We start from the raw sequence: 10,684 nt of genomic DNA, 5'->3' as shown, positions 1-10,684 counted from the left end.
ATATGGAGGTGCTGGGCCTCCTTCACCGCCGCTCCCTCACCACCAGATGCCTGGAGGAAGAACGCCTCATCTTCTGCCTCGGAACACTTCAACCCCAGGGCATCAATGTGGATTTTAACAGTTTCCTCATTTCCCCTTCCCCCACCTCATCCTAGTTTCTAACCTCCAGCAACTCGATCCCTGACCTGTCCGGACTTGTCCGACCTGCCCAGCTCCTTTTCCACCTATCCACTCCACCCTCTCCTCCCTGACCTATCACCTTCATCTCCTTCCCCACTGACCTATTGTACTCTATGCCACTCTCTCACCACCCCAACCCTCCTCTAGCTTATCTCTCCACGCCTCAGGCTCTCTGCCTTTATTCCTGATGAAGGGCTTTTGTCCGAAACGTCGATTTTGCCTGTCCTCGGATGCTGCCTGAATTGCTGTGCTCTTCCAGCACCACTGATCCAGAATAAGATACAGGTCATCCTAATCTGGGGACTTGCCCACTCTATCCTGCATGAACTTCCAATTCTTCCTCAGCTTCTGTTTCAATTCACTCAAGGATCACATGGTCACTCTCTCTGAGTCCATGAACTGTTTCTCCAAACTGAAGATTGATATGAAGTAAAAGTTTACCATGTTATCTAGCTCCGTGCTCAGGCTTCCACCTTGGTCCCTAATACTCCACAAAATTTCCCGTGTTATCGTCTCCCTCTTCATAAACTGATGAAATGACTTTGGATTCTTGCTAATCTCACCCGCTAATGGTTTATCACCCCTTCTTCTGCTCTCCTACTGATTTTTTAAGTTTAGCCCTACATTTCCTACATTCTTTTAGGACCTCCATTGATCTGCTCACTTTGTACCTGCGTTAAACTACTCCTTCCTTTTTAATTCCGTTCGGAAATTTTTTCGACATCTGAGGTTATCTGGGTTTGTTTTCCTAAATCGCATCTTAGTTGTAACATGTTGGGCCGACACTCTCATCAATTCGATTTTGAACAAATGATGCCCCAACCCTCCGCCACACGCTGTTCTGCTACAGTTTCATCCTGAAGCAATTGCACTTTGACCAGATCCTGTCATTTTTTTTCATAGAATCTGTCTCCCCAGTACAAAAACATTTTATTTTTCAAACTTTTTTTGATTCTTCTCCTTTGCAAACTCTAAATGTTTGATGTCACATTCACTGGTCCTACAATGCTCTCCCAATCCTGCCTGAAACACCTGACTGGCTTCTTTCCCCACATTGAGACCTAGCACTGCCCCGCCCATTGTTGTATCTGCTACATGTTGATATAAGAGGCTCTCTAGAATAAATTTCAAGGCATCTGCCCCCTCTTAAAAGGTTATCACTGCCCTAATGAATGTTTGGAATTGAAATACCTGAATATAATGATCCTATTATTGTTTTTGCACACCTCAGAAAATTGATTACTTATCTGCTCCTGTACATTATGTTTTATCTGGAGGTCTATAATATATTCCCAGCAGTGTGTCTGTCATGGTTTTGATCCCGAGCTATAAACACCAAGCCTCATTAGAAGATCCTTCCCAGATATATTTCCTCCTTACTGCAGCAACTGACTCCACAATTAATAATGCAGCACCATCTCCTCTTTTAATCCCTCTCCTGTTCTTGTACCACAGGATATTGTGTTATCAGTCCTGACCTCCCTGAAACATATCTCTGTAATGGCACAAATATCACAGTTCCCCATTTAACCCTGTTCCCTCATCACATCTATCTCTGATAATATTCCCAGCATTAAAGCAAAGGACATCCACCCTGGAATATCACACCTGGTATACTCCATACTTCGGAGTTCTTCGGTCGTTTAATGTTTGTTATCAAGCCGTCCAATTCATGAACCATAACTGCAACTCTGGAACTGAATGAATATTTGTTGAATTGTAATTTATTTTATAATTAATGCATTAATCAAATGCAACATTCCAGAATTGAACAGTCAGCTCCACATACAATTAGTTTCTGCTAATTAATTCCTGGCTCAGTGAGCAGAGGACAGCTTCAGAGTCATAGTCATAGAGTCACAGAGATGTACAGCATAGAAACAATGGAGAAAATGAGCACTGCAGGTACTGGGGATTAGTGACGAAACAGGTGGCGCTGGTAAAGCACGACTAGTCAGGCAGCATCTGAGGAACAGGAGATTCAAAGCTTTTGGCATCAGTCCTTCATCAAGAAGGCATTGGTGCTTTCCCATGTTTTCCATTATTTAATACACGGGATTGGGAACCATGCGTGCTCAGGAAGACAGCATGGTATATAGCCCTGAAATGGAAAGCAGTCAATCATTTGGTTGGACAGGGAGTAAACAAGTTGAGGTAAAGTACAGATTGATTTAAGTACAAACATAGAGTAGTGAAGTCCCCTTAACCAGACGGGATACACTCTGGGTTACTACAGGAAGAGAGGGAAGAGATTTATCCGCCTTTGGCGATGATCTTTGCATCCTCACTGTTGACTGGAGTAGTGCCAGATGATTGGAGGGCGGTAATTATTCAGTTAAGGTACTATAGGTAGTCGTGAGAATTACAGAACAATCAACCTTACATCAGTATTGGGCAAAGTATTGGAGAAGATTCTGCGAGATAGAATTTATGATTATTTGGAAAACCATGGTTTGATTAGAAATAGTCAGCATGGCTTTGTGAGGGGCAGGTCATGCCTCAAAATATTATTGAATTATTTGAGGATGGGATCAAACACATTGAAGAAGCAAGAGTAGTGGATGTGAAGTGCATGGATTTTAACCAGGCGTTTGATAATATTCCCTATGGTAGGTTCATTCAGAAAGTAAGGCGGCACTGGATACAAGAAAACCTGTCTGTCTGGATACAGAATTCTGTGGCCCTGAGAAGACACTAAGTGGTGGTAAATGGGAAGTATTCAGTCTGGAGCTCGTTGATCATGGTGTTCCGTAGGGATCGATTCTGGGACCTTTGTTGTTTGTGATTTGTATAAATGACTTGGATGAGGAAGTGGAAAGGTAGGTTGGTAAGTTTGTCGATATAACCCAGGTTGTTGGAGTTGTGGATAATGTGTAGGGCTATTGTCGTTTGCCATGGGACATTGACAGGATGCAGAACTGGGCTGAGAAGTGGCAGATGGGGTCAACGTGGAAATGTGTGAAGCGATTCATTTTGGAAGGTCGATAAGTGGCAGATGGGGTCAACCTGAAAGTGTGTGAAGCGATTCATTTTGGAAGGTCGAATTTGAATGCGGACTAAAGGCAATATTCTTACATTGTGGAGGAACAGGGGGATCTTGTGGCCCATGTCATAACTCCCTCAGAGTTGCCACCCAGGTTGATAAGATTGTTAAGAAGGAGGATGATGTTTTTAATAGATTGAGTTTAAGCGTTCGAAGTTATGCTGCAGCTCTATGGAACCCTGGCGACATCACACTTAGAATATTGTGATCAGTTCTGGTCACCTCATTATAGGAAAGATGTCGAAGTTTTGGTGAGGGTGGTGAGGAGATTTATCAGGATGCTGCCTGGACTGGACGGCTTGTCTTACAAAGAAGAGTTGAGGTAGCTATGGTTTTTCTCATTGGAACGAAGCAAAATGGAATGAGCCTTGACAGAGGTGTATAAGATGGAAGTCATAGATAGAGTAGATAGCCTGAGACTTGTTCCCATGGCAGAAATGTCTTTAACGAGGCATAACAATTTTAAGGTAATTGGAGGGAGATTTAATGTAGATTTCAGAGATATGTTCCTTATACAGAGAATGGTGGATGGGTAGAACACACTGCTGGCAAGTGTGGTGGAGTCAGCTGCATTAGGGATAGTTCAGCGACTATTGGATAGGCAAATAAATGACAGTATAATGAAGAGTATGTAGGTTAGTATGATCTTAGAGTAGGATGAAAGGTTGGCTTGACGTCAAGGGGCAAAAGGTTAGATCTGTGCTGTGCTGGGGTTGGTGATGATTCGCTACGGCAGATTTGCCGTCGATGATTAGGTACTGTCCGTTCTCCACCAGTGTTTCTCCACTGGGGTCGTTTTACGTCTGGAGACTATTCGCCATTGGAAATATATATATATAAGAATGAGTTAAAAACTTTAACCAGAAAAAAGAAATATATTTTTAAAATCTTTATTATGGCAGTAAAATATCACATTAATATTAAACAATGACATTTCAATTCATTTGATAGTTATGCGCTATTCCTCTAAGATATTCCAAGCAATCTCTTTTGCCGTATTCAAGAACTTTTTTTTATATTCTATCGTCTGCGTCTCGATTTTTTTTAGCTTTACTTGTGGTGGGTAACCCGCTATCAGCTATTCCATATATAAATCACGCACCTTTTGCACTTTCATTAACATGAAAGTTAATACATTTCCATATGGTTGGGTGGTGAGCTCCGAGTTCAGAAGCAATACTCCGATGAGCAGCTTCAGCGTGATTATTTGTGCGATCTTCATCGTTTATTATTGTCTCATAGGCCGACTACATATCATGGGGAAACAAGGATGCCCTTTGGCTACTGCCACATCTATTGTAGAGTCCAATATAATTAAATTCAAACCAATCTGGTGTTGGTTGTAGTTCTTGAGGCAGAAACTCTGTGAGTGCTTCTATGTAGTTATCAAGGTCAGTGAGTGGCATAAAAGCCAAAGCAATTATCATTTTTGCTTTTAAAGCATAATCTGAATCGGTGTTTTATTGATGAGTTGCTCCAACTGCAACAATATGTCTATGCATATTTTGTTCCAAATGCAAGAAACAGCCCCTAATTCTAACTTCAGGAAAACATTCTCTCATCGCACTGATAGCTGCCTGCTCAAAGTCAAAATGGATATACTGTGGTCTGGGATTAGTTACCAAGGACTTTACCATTTCAAACATGCATACATACGTTGAATGCTGCTTATTGGATGACCCCATCAAGTCTTTTTGCTAAAATACAATATACCTGAGAGAATAAAATAGGGGCTATATTGAACGTGCCATCCACAAACCACGTCGATTCTGCTAAATGATTCCAAGATTCCCGACCAAATATGACAATATGATTACTTCCTTCACCACTATCCGCAAAAGAAATTATTTTTCTGCTCCGTTATCTGGCTTATATACTTTGTATCGAATTGGAATCACCAAATGTTGAAGATCAGTAGGGCGTGATGACGCTAAACTAATATCATTCCTTTATCGTCGAATCGTTTTCTTCATGCTGCTTGTCATCGGTAAAAATGTTAGGACTGACTGAGGGACATTAGCTACACAGTCGTTAATAAGAACACGAGGTACTTCCTGCAATTCTTCGGCACGATGCTTTAAACTTGCTTTCACATTTGCAACTTGGACACTTGCTGCAGAAGGAGAATGTGTGTGTCCATTTATTGTTTTTATCACAGTGCCACTCTTCGTGTGGATCCGTTCGTTACATCGGCCCCTTTGCTCACATCGCCAAAACTTAATACTTGAATTACTCTTGGATAGTTTATCAAAAATATATATAAAACCATCGTGGTAAAACTACTTATTTTCACGATTGCTAATAATTTCTGTTTCCATACTAAAAATTCCTGTTTCCAAAATACAAGTTTAAAAAAAAAACTCCTGTAACATAAATAAGTTGATACTGAAACAACGCAAACACTACCTTAACCAATACAATGACAATTTTATATACCACCAATATTCAAAATACACGACTTACTTGCGGTCGCGAATTGTCTTCAGTGGACAATGGGTGGTGGCTAATCATCAGCGGCGAATCTGCTGTGATGAATTGTCCCATTCCATACTGTTCCATGTTTCCTGTTTCACGCAGCTTGTGGATTTTTATCAATTGTTGAATGTGTGAGGGAATGGTGTGTGTGAGATCAGGAAGCTTTGTAGGGGCGTTAGGCCAAGATCTCCAGTTATTTTGTGCATTCTTACAGTCACCTGAAATACAGTTCAATATGTGTGTGACGACCTACAACAGACAGAATCCGTCAAGTTCAGTTATTAACGTGATTCTTGACTTGCTACTTCCTTTCTTCAAATACATTCTGTTGGGTCACAATTGTACTAATCTCTGGCCATCCGCAGAGATTTACAATTTTATTTTGATACTGGTAAATGTGAAGGTGACACTTATTGGATACGGTTGTAAAGGTTTATTTGTGAGACACAGTGTGCTGCAGAAGACTAAACTTGTTAACGTCTTCACCCAGTGTCTGGTCCAGGTTGCAGATGCATGAAATCTGGCAGGCAGGCCAGATGTCATCACCATAAGTAACTTGTGCGATGTGATTTTGACACTCCATGTCCATTCATCTGCCCCGGGACAGGTTCAGACTGTAGATGGATTTGTAAGGCATGATTGCTGGCCAGTCTTTGATCTAATTTGGACAGCATTTGTACCTACACAGAGACCAGTGATAGCCTGTTGGTTGGTTTCCTCCTATCCAAGGTGGAGTCCAAATAATTTGTTGTGAAATAACGTTTGAATGACTGCCCTGACCAGGTGGAATCTCTCTGAATACATTCAAGAACAGACCAATGTCTTACTAAGTATCACAGACTGCTGTGACTGAATTCCAATCTTTCAAAATCCATTTTCAACGTAGGTTATGATTGCAAGCTGATGAGTTTACTGATCTGAAAAATAATCAGATATTTGCTATATTCGTGATTCGGGCAAAAAGGTGAAATATGATTATTCAACCAAACAATAATTGCATCATCTCTGAAAACAATAAGGTTGATGTTATATTTATGGAACTAAAGCATAAAATACTGTCAAAATTCTATGATACAAAAATAAAGAATGTATATTTTATTTAATATCGAACAAAGAACAGATATCTGACTATAGTGGTGATCACAATTACATATTCAGTGTCAGTAGTCAAATGAATACATCGTCCCTCCAACATTTGGAACGTAGTTGACCTCTGAATAATTATATTTTCAGAGTGAGAAAACGATTGAACATCATATAGAAATAACGTTCTGATACATTTATATATAATCAATCAGTTTAATTTCTCATCGCAACATGCGATTTCAGCTATTTACCAACAGTTGAGAAATGACAATAATTCAACATGCACTGTGAATATTAGTTTAAATAAATGATTTTCCTATTAAACTGAAGTGAAAAATAATTTGAAAACTTGCAATTTTTAGAATGAATGGTATTTAATGTGAAATGTGAAAAAGAAGGATGAACATATATTCGTGTGAGTTAACAGTCAGAAGAATTTTGTGCCAAAGCAAAGGGAATATTTGTTTTAGTAATTGGGATACAAGCTTTAAGATATTCATGCGCTGAGTACTCCTTAGAGCTCATCATCAAGCTGACCTTGCAATACTTTAATTTTGAATGGTAATGCTGCAGCAAATGCAATCGGATATTTGCCAGCATTTACAACAGGAAATAATCTGATACTGGCTTTGACTTGTATTTGTACATGATAGTGTACGGAACTTTAATGTACACAAGGAAGCTATTGGGCCACTGGCATGCATCACTTTGTGAAATGTCTCCCAAATTCTCCCATTTGCCGCCTCTATCACTGTAGCCCTTTAAAATCGGAAATGTCAAATATATATTAAGTTCCTTCGTGAATCTTCATCCACAAATCTCCCAGGCAGGCCATTCCAAATCATAACAACTCTCTCAATAAAGCTTTTTTTTCCTTATCTCACTCCGAGGTCTTGTGCTTACAATCTTGGAATTGGGACTCCTAGATGCTGTAATATCAGCCAAGAGAAACGGGGTATTCTCATTTTACCCTTTTTTCATAATTTTGAGCGCTGCAATAAGTTCACATCTTTGTCTATTCTGATCAATTCAGAGTAAGTCTGACCTCTCGGACCCTATCTTTAACTAAATCCTCCATTCCAGTTGTCATTCTGATTATTTATGAGGTTAGTGGTATCTTCTTCAAAGTAATGCGGTGTGTGTGTTTGTGACTGTGTCTGCGTCTGTGTGCTTGTGTGTCTGTGTCTGTGTGTGTGCGTGTGTGTGTCTGTGTCTGTGTGTCTGTGTATCTGCGTCTCTGTGTGTGTGCGTGTCTCTGTATCTCTGTATATGTGTTTCTGTGTGTGTGAGAGAGAGCTGTGTGTGTGTGTCTGTGTGTGTGTGTGAGAGAGAGAGAGAGAGAGAGAGAGAAAACACTCCTCTGTAATGTCTGAATTGCACCCAGTGCCTCGTGTCAAAGTTGTAAGGATTAGGAAGGCAGTATAGATTAACATATGGTTAAAGAGCGAGTTCAGAGGTGAGGGTTTCAGACTTCTGGATCATTGGGACTTCTTCCAGGACAGGTGGGAGCTTTAAAAAATGGATAGATTGCATCTTAACTGGAGGAGCACCAACATCCTGGTGGGGAGGTTTTCTACTGCAAATTAGATGGATTTAAACTAATAAACCAGGAGGCTGGGAATCAAAGAAGCAGTTCAGGAACGGAGCAGAAGATAGAGGTGAGTAGGACATCAGGCACGGCCAGTCTCATGACCATGCTGCGAGAAGGAATCAAATCAGTCCAAAATGTGAGTTGGAGATTGGAATAAATGATAGAGATGTTTATCAGAAATTTAAAAAATAAAGATGGAAAGTGTGGGGGACATGAGAGAGTGAGGTGTGTGAGATCAGGAAGCTCGCACTCAAGAAAATATTAAAGGGGATAGCCAAATTAAAATAACTTATTTAAAAACCTTAGGCCTAAAAGCACATAGTAGTTGGAATAAAATTGATGAGCTGGCAGTAGATACAGAGACAAATGGATATGACAAATGGACTGTGAACTGTCAATGGGTACTCGGTATTCCAAAAGGATAGGCATAAAGGTAAAGGAGGTGGAGGTGATGTATTAGTTAAGGATGATATCAAGACTATATTAAGAAATGATGTTGGTACGAGGGAACAAAATGAAAATCAGTCCAGGTGCAAATAAAAAGCAAGGAAGATACCTCTTTGGAAGAGTAATTTTCAGCCACCATCTCCTCAAAGTATTTCTGAGGTCGGAAATAATGAGGGCTCGTGACAAGATAACAATAGTGGGATGAACGTGCATATTGAATCAATTAATCAACTTGGCAAAGGGTAGGCTCCAAGCACAATTCATAAAGTATATGAAGGATTGTTTCTGAGAGCACATGTCATGGAACCAACCAGAGAGCAGGCTACTTTAGAATTGATATAAGGAAGGAATGAAAAATTATCTTGCAGTTAAGGATACTCTGGGAAGGAATGACCACAACATGCTGATTGAAAGAGTGAGGACAGAGTCACATACAAGAGCCTGAGTGTTGGCCAATGATACCACTTAGTGGCCTATGGAAGGGGTTGGTGGAGGGTGGAGGGAGCAGTCAAAGGCAGGACAGATGAAGAAATTTGGCAAATACTTAAGGGATACTAAATACTTCTCAATTAAAATATATTCGTGAGAGAAAAGGAATTGCATGACAGAGACGAATCATCCATGTCTTGATAAGGAAGTCAATGACAGCGTGAGGGCAAAAACGAGGGAAAATCATATTGGACAATTAGTCATGTTCCAGGGGATTGGGTAGGGTAGTGGCCTAGTGTGTTATTGCCGAACCGTTCATCGAGAGACGCAGATAATGTTCTGGGGAGTTCGGTTCGATTCCTGCCATGGCAGACGGTGGAATTTAAATTCAAATTTGGGATTAACAAACTGATGGTGAACATGAGTAGATTGTCAGGAGAAGCTCACATGTTTCACTAATTTTCTATGGGAAGGAAACTGCCATCCTTACCTGGTCTGACATACATGTGACTCCAGACATACAGTAATATAAATAACTCCTGACTGCCCTCTGGGCAATCAAGGATGGACAATAAATGCTGGCCAACGCAGCAATGCCCTCTTCCTGTGAATTAATGAAAACAATAAATAAATTTCAGCAAAGGGTTACAACACAACATTAAAAGAAGCTATTTTCAGGAAACGAATGGAAACATAAACACTGATAACAGAAGCTTTCACTAGTATATAAAAAGGAAGCGCATAGTGAAACTTAGTGCTGGCTTTTTTCAGAATGAAACTGACAAGGTAACAATGATAAACTCAAAAATGACAGAGGCACAAAACTAATGCTTTCTGTTTTCACAGACTACACAATAAATCCGTAGTTTCTACAGAGGATCTACTAGGGATTACTGCTGTTTATCATTTTTATAAATGACCTAGATGAGAACATAGAATGCTGTGTTAGTAAATTTATGGACGATACTAAGGTGGGTGAAGTGTGAATCGTGCTGAAGGATGTTGCAGGTTACAGAGGGCAAGTTGCAGAGTCGGCTGAGCGGTAGTAACTTGAGTTTAACTTGGAAGACTGAGACGTGATTCACTTTGGAAAGAGCAACAGGAATGAAGAGTACTGGGCCAATGGTAAGATTCTTGGCGGTGTCGGTGAGCAGAGAGATCGCTGAAAGTTGCCACCCTGTTTAATAGGCTTGTTGAGAAGGCATAGAACATAGAACATAAAACATAGAACATAGAAGAATACAGCGCAGTACAGGCCCTTTGGTCTTCGATGTTGCGCCGATCCAAGCCCACCTAACCTATACTAACCCACTATCCTCCATATACCTATCCAATGCCCGCTTAAATGCCCATAAAGAGGGAGAGTCCACCACTGCTACTGGCAGGGCATTCCATGAACTTACAACTCGCTGAGTGAAGAACCTACCCATAAC

This window comes from Chiloscyllium plagiosum, chromosome 37 (genome assembly GCF_004010195.1).
Source record: "Chiloscyllium plagiosum isolate BGI_BamShark_2017 chromosome 37, ASM401019v2, whole genome shotgun sequence".
In the NCBI taxonomy this organism is placed as follows: Eukaryota; Metazoa; Chordata; class Chondrichthyes; order Orectolobiformes; family Hemiscylliidae; genus Chiloscyllium; species Chiloscyllium plagiosum.
Note: the sequence above shows the minus strand (reverse complement) of the source record.